This window comes from Apaloderma vittatum, unplaced genomic scaffold, assembly GCF_000703405.1.
Source record: "Apaloderma vittatum isolate BGI_N311 unplaced genomic scaffold, ASM70340v1 scaffold14170, whole genome shotgun sequence".
NCBI lineage: Eukaryota > Metazoa > Chordata > Aves > Trogoniformes > Trogonidae > Apaloderma > Apaloderma vittatum.
In genome coordinates, this window is record NW_009696315.1 from 1 (window position 1) to 6,414 (window position 6,414).

The following is a 6,414-nucleotide window of genomic DNA, read 5'->3' on the forward strand; positions in this document are numbered from 1 at the left end:
CCAGTAAATACTGCAAATGAAACTTGCTTTTATTTCAGAGAAATTATGCCTACAACTGGTTACTGAAATGTAGCTTAGGACTCCCCAGATTTGGGATTCACAAGCTGAGAAGACCAACAAAAGTTTACGCAGAAAGCCCATTTTTGATCCTCTCTGATGCAATCAGTCCTGTGTTATCAACAACCTTTGAAACTCTATGTTGAGGCCTGTCTGTGTCGTGTGTGTGTGTGTCCAACGCTATTCAGGTCACTTAACCTTGCATGAAACCAGCCAGCATCAGAGAGCATCACTGACGGGCTGTCAGCATCTACAACTTCCATTTGAAGCACCTGAGAGGCTGTCAAGACACATCTACAGTTGAAGGTCACTAGCGAGGCATATACATGCCCAACCTACATTTAACCTGACGGTTAGGGCTCAGCCACATCAGGTCTGGTCTCTAAAAAGTTGCACAACACACCCCTTAGTATAAAAACGTGAGGACAGACAGAAGCCAAACCTTTATGCAACAGTCCTCAGCTATGAGTCCTGAGAAGCTGAATAAAACCGATGTGAAAGCCACACAACTATAGAACCACTTGAGGTTCGCACTGGGTTTTTGTGGCAAGGTTTGGTAGTGGGCAGGCTACAGGGGTGGCCTCTGTGAGATTGAAGATACAGATTTCCAAAATCTGCACAACTGCATTTGATTAAAATTTAGTACTACAGATTTTATTATCAAGACAGTAATCATGTTAAGAAGCAAACTGACACAGGTGATGGGGCTGGGGGTGACATAACCTTTTAAAATCTTCATCCTGAACATACCTAAGTCCTCATGTATACACAGCAAGTGCATGCAGCTTATATTGTTTGGAAAATTTGGATCAATTCATCTAGGCTAAGTATCGTGAGACAAACTCCCTTCCTTCCACAGCATTCAAGACAGCTGAAAAACCGACATTTGAATTTGAAAGTCTTCATCCACTTTCAGGTTGATATAAAATTTATCAGTGCTATTACACAGAGATGAAAAAAATATTAGATCTCATAACATCTATATTTTACTTTGGAGACCTCATAATTTTAATGATGCTTCAGATGTTCATAGAGCTCTTTAACTCCTTGCAAGATGTGAAGATGATGTGTATAAGGGTTTTTTTAAGACACATCATAGGTTTTTATGGAATTTATCTATCCCTTATTTTAAGGATCAGTGTTGAACACTGCTTTTTGAGTACAGGTTTTGTCTGCTAAAATTTCTCAAGTAATATCAGAACATGACTGCATGCCCAAGACAATATTTCATTATTAATAAGCTTAATCCCCATAGCCTTATTATGGCAGCAATACAGATGTCTGGTTCACATACTCCACTTTAAACCCCCACAGAAAAAACAGAAGTTGAAATGTTCACACTACAAATGCACACAGGATATAAATTTGGACTGTGGCATTTTCTCCTGTGAAATCTTCAGAAAGCCTTTACTGAAGCCAGCAGAACACCACAAATCCACACTGGGCCCAGATATTAGCAGAAGAAAATTTAATTACTTGTTTCTGCGGAAAGAAGGGGTCTCCACTGGGATATGTTTTGCTATGCTGCTCTCTACAGCTTTGCATGAGGCAGCTTTTGGGTGTCATTTTCCTTTTACCTTTTTTCTTCTTCATTTTACTGTTCATGCACTACAGCTGCCCTTCACTGTATAATACAGGTCCATTAACTCCTATGCTTATTATATATAAATTAGAAGTTCTCAAGACTGGGAAATAAAGAGATACATTCGACTGAGGCCAAAACCAAATATGACTACTGTGACTGGATTGATTTTAATATTTTTTTCCTTTTATACACATAACTGATTCAGTTATCTCTACTCCTTGTATTTCATTTCTTCTGTTGATAATAATGCAAATAAGACCTTAGTAACCTCCTGCTGCTAAAAATGTTTTCAGTTCTTAGGGTGTAAAACTACATAATAATAACGAGGGAACTGTGCAAACATACAGTGGGCTCCTCTGACATCTCTGATTTCTATTAATAATATGGGAGAAACTGGAAACACATACAGGCAGAACCAGACCATTAATAGAAAACAGAAGAAATTCCCATCTTTTTAAAAAACACAGGAGTCATGCTACTCAAAGTTAGGACCTTTACTTTGCAGAGTCTAGATGATCTGAGCTATGTTCAACTTAATCTAAATTCTAATTCTAAAAAGAGAGAGGGTAGAAAATGTCTTCTTCCCTCTACAGCTGTCACCTCTGACAACAATCAAATTACACCAAGTGATAATAACATTTTAAAATTACCCACTAATTTGTGTAATTCAAATTCTTAGGCTTCTTTGATAAATCGTCAGCACTCTCGACAAGTCTGAGCTCCCCTTTTTTCTCCAACATGATGTTGAACACACCTTCTAAGGTCACATCACCCTCAAGAGCTCAATGAGCTCTGAGCTGAAGAACCTAAGTTTAGGTTAATAAAAAAGGCTGTTACAGTAGTAGAGTAGCTATGTTTTACAAGAAGAGGGGCAGGTTTGATGCTTCAGTTGTTGTTTTGGAGGAAAACAGTTCTAGTAGCATTAAGGCAGTGGGAGAGGGGAGGACTTTAATGTAAATTAATTAAGTACATACTTGAAATTAACATCATGGTCTTATTTGGAATCAACCTGATTATGGGGCCGGTTAGCTCAGTCAGTAGAGCATAGCGCTAACAACGCTAAGGTCGCGGGTTCGATTCCCGTTTGGTCCTCATGTGTTGCCTGATGTAGTCGAGAGGTGGCGTCCCTGGCGACAGGGAGGCTGGATTAAAATGATCTCTAAGGCCCCTTCCAGCCTAGGCCATTCTATGATTCTATGATCATAAAAGTGACAGGATGTTTAAAAATTTATTAAATCTTACTAGAGGCAGCTAGACTTTCTGTTATCTCCCAGCAAAGAAGTGTTTAATTTCTCACTAATGCTAGGATTATCATCTTGATTGTGGAAAGAATGTCTCTGGCACAATGTTTCCCTTTTTCTAAGGTTCTTCTGCATGGAAAATTTTCCATTCCTCATCCAGCACCAACTGCATGCCTAGATTCTTAGTAGCCAAATATGCTACTGAGTAAATACACTGCCAGAACATAAGATAAAAAGCAAGCATCACCTCTGCACTGCTTCCAATATTTTCATTTTCCTTTCAAAAGGACATAAGCTCACAGATCCAGTAAGGAACATCTGAAGGACCTACACTGTCAACTTGTTATGCCGGTCTTAAAGTTATCTTCCCTTTCAGGACTGCAAGCAGAGTTGCAAGTAAATCATGCTCTTTGTTCTCCTCTAATTTAAGAAAATGCAGGGTAGTTCTCAGATAATTAAAAAAAAAAAAAAACAAAAACAAAACAACAAACTCACTTCTAGAACAAAGTAAAATGTTTGATAGCCAGACAATTGGGCACCACATTTCTTAGTACTTATGCAAGAGAGGCAGAGAACATTTCAAAACAACCTAAATATGGAAAATTCATATGGGTGAACAGTCCTCAGATGGAATAAAAGACTGTGAAGGAAAAGTAAAGATTCCTCACGAAAGACAAAGAACACACGCTCCCTTTCCTAAAATAATAACAAAAGGGAGGTTGGTTATACATAAAAACAGTTTGTGACACAAAATCACAAAAGTACAAAAGAAAGCATCCCTGCTAAATGAAAGTATTAGATTATAAAATGATCAAGAATAAGGAGATAACGTTATAATAAATCTAAGCAGAAAGGATAAACGCTCTCTGACAATAACCAGAGCAGACGCTCTCCTTTCAAGCATTTCAAGTTCCTGCTTTTTCACAGCAGTCTCTTCTCGAGATCCATGTACAGATGGGCGATTGCTGAAATCATTACCCACCACGAGAAAGCACTTCGGATAAAGTACTGAACCTCACACAAGAGCTCAACAGAAAATATGTTCTCCTTACTGTCAGGGGCTTTACTAAACTAATCAAGATCATTTTAGACACTTCCTGAAATGCTATTTTACTGCTTCTACTTTAAGCCCCTCATTTTCAACATTTGTCTATGTGTAGTCAGGGTACCTGTATGTGCAAACAACTGCTTAGAAGGCTGACTGCTCAGCTCTGTAAAATTTCTGCAGCTGCATGCAAAATTAAGAAAATTGATTGCACACCTATGGAGTTGAGTGATATGGAACAACTTCCCCCCCCAAAAAACCCCTCAGATCTCTCAAGAGTCAACCTAATAGAAATATTTTTCCCTTTTTGCTACGACCTGTTAATAAATAGTGATTGGAAGTGTTTGATTTTTTTTTTTAATGGAGAGATGAAACTTTCTGCAGTTTACATTTCTTCAGTGCTAATAACGCCCAAAACTATTTGCTTCACTTTTGAATCTCCTTTCTCAAGATGACTTAAGTAATTTAAGAATCTACATGCTTCATTTCAAAAGTGACAAAAACCCCTACTGCATGTGAATAGGAATTCTAAAATCAGTCTAAGAGAACACATCACTTCAAAAGAAGTCAGTTCAAAGTCTGGCTCAAGAAACTGTGTGGGAAAAGAGGAAAGTATGATGAAAAATGCATGTAAATCTGTACACTTCAGATACATGCTAACTTACAGACAAGTTCAGGGTCCTGTCTTCCTGTCCCTGCCACGGCAGAAAGGTTGGAACTAGATGATTTTTAAGGTCCCTTCCAACTCAAAGCATTCAGTGATTCTATTCTTGTATGTCCTGCTATATAAAGCCAAGTAAAACAAGAAATCATCCATATATGTGCTTTACTCCACAGCAAATAGGTTGCCATTCTAAATTAGCGAACTCCCAAATTATCCACGGCATCTTACTTGTTTCTGTAATGACTTCTTGCAGAAAGGAACTTGGGTGCAGCAGGGCTGAGTGCCACTACACCTTAACAGCGAGTGCCCAGTCACCTGGAGGGACTTACAGTGTTTAAGCTCAGTTCTCTAAGATGGAGCATTATTAAGAACGGAAGGGCCAGCAAGCTAAACAAGAATCCAGTAAAAAACTAGTAATGCTCCTGACATCTGCAATTTAGCCTTTTTTACTGCATAGCAACTGTACAGAGGTGCCTCCTTCCTCTCCGGACTTGCCACCTCCCAGGATGGCAGAACATGCTGCCACATTTCTGTGATGGACTTGGTGAGTCCTATAGCTTTCCTGCTGTAAGTTATCCTGCAGTCGTGTCACTCATTTATTTCTCCTGAATCTATACTAGTCTGCATGAGAAACATATTCTTTGGGCCAAAAAGGAAGATATGCTGACAACTCCCATGGCCAGTAAGTTGCTCTCTGGAAGTGGGGAGATGTGGACTGAAGTCCTGACGCGCTGAATACTTCAGACAAAAAATAATTGGTGTAACTAGGACCAACTCAGAAAACAAGAGTTCAGTTTTGACATTTTACCTAAATGCAATTTAGCTAGATAAACATGTAGTTACAGATTGAAACTATTCAATGCAATAAGCATTACGCTTAAGGGCAATCAAATAAAATGAAGCTAATTTAAAGACAAGATACTTTAGGCTTGTCTTAGCACAGTGGTGTCAAAATCAGTATATATGCCATCTGAGTAATACAATGACCAACTGAAAAGCAGTCTTTTGAATGTTTTAGGCAAGTATCAGGCTAAACGCTGCGTGTTACACAGTGCTTAAAGACTAAGCCTTAGAATCATTTGTTGTATAATTGGTTGTTTATTATTTGTAAGTACTGGACTAAATTCCTCTCAATTGCACTCACTCAAACACTTGCAGTGAAAGAAAAAGCACTCTGAAATTATCCTGTTGTATATGAGGTCAAAAATTATCCTAACACTCTGGGTGTTATATCAGTGGTCTTAATTTCTCTGTATATTAGCTGTAAAGAACTATTATTATTTATACTTACTGTGTATTGGCTTACACCAAAATATATACAAGCATAGGCTCACTGTCATGTCATGCGCTATCTTAATTTGTGTCAGCTATTAAGCTAGACTGTTATACAGCCTTAATAGCATTAGAATATCAGCAATAACCCCTATATCTATATGCTAAAAGTTCAGGCCCTGACCTTTAAGGAAAGATAAACAGATATCCATTTTCTTTTAGAAAAGCCAACAAACACTCTGCATTGACTGAAACATATGACTGACCTTCTCTTCTGACTTTATTAAACAGCTAAATCCTATGAAAGTTCAGGTTATTTTAAAATGCCAAAACAGCAATAAATATTAAGAAATCATAATTACATAAGCATGCACTGTAGGGTTACTTCACCATGTCATTTTATATAATAAAGCTCAGGTAATATATAATATATAGAAACACAGCTGTAATAGAGCTGGTCTGCCTGTATTGGAAAAGACTCAATTCTCATATACTACATCATTAACCAAAATGCACAGGTTAAATCAAAAGTGAATTTCATGATGAAGCT

General features: G+C 37.9%; 1 non-coding gene across 1 annotated transcript; it reads left to right on the top strand.

The window, feature by feature from the left end:
• The first annotated feature begins 2,660 nt into the window (after positions 1–2,660).
• Positions 2,661–2,734, top strand: TRNAV-AAC. Its single transcript has one exon. It is a non-coding gene; the product is annotated as a tRNA-Val (tRNA).
• The last annotated feature ends 3,680 nt before the right edge of the window (positions 2,735–6,414 follow it).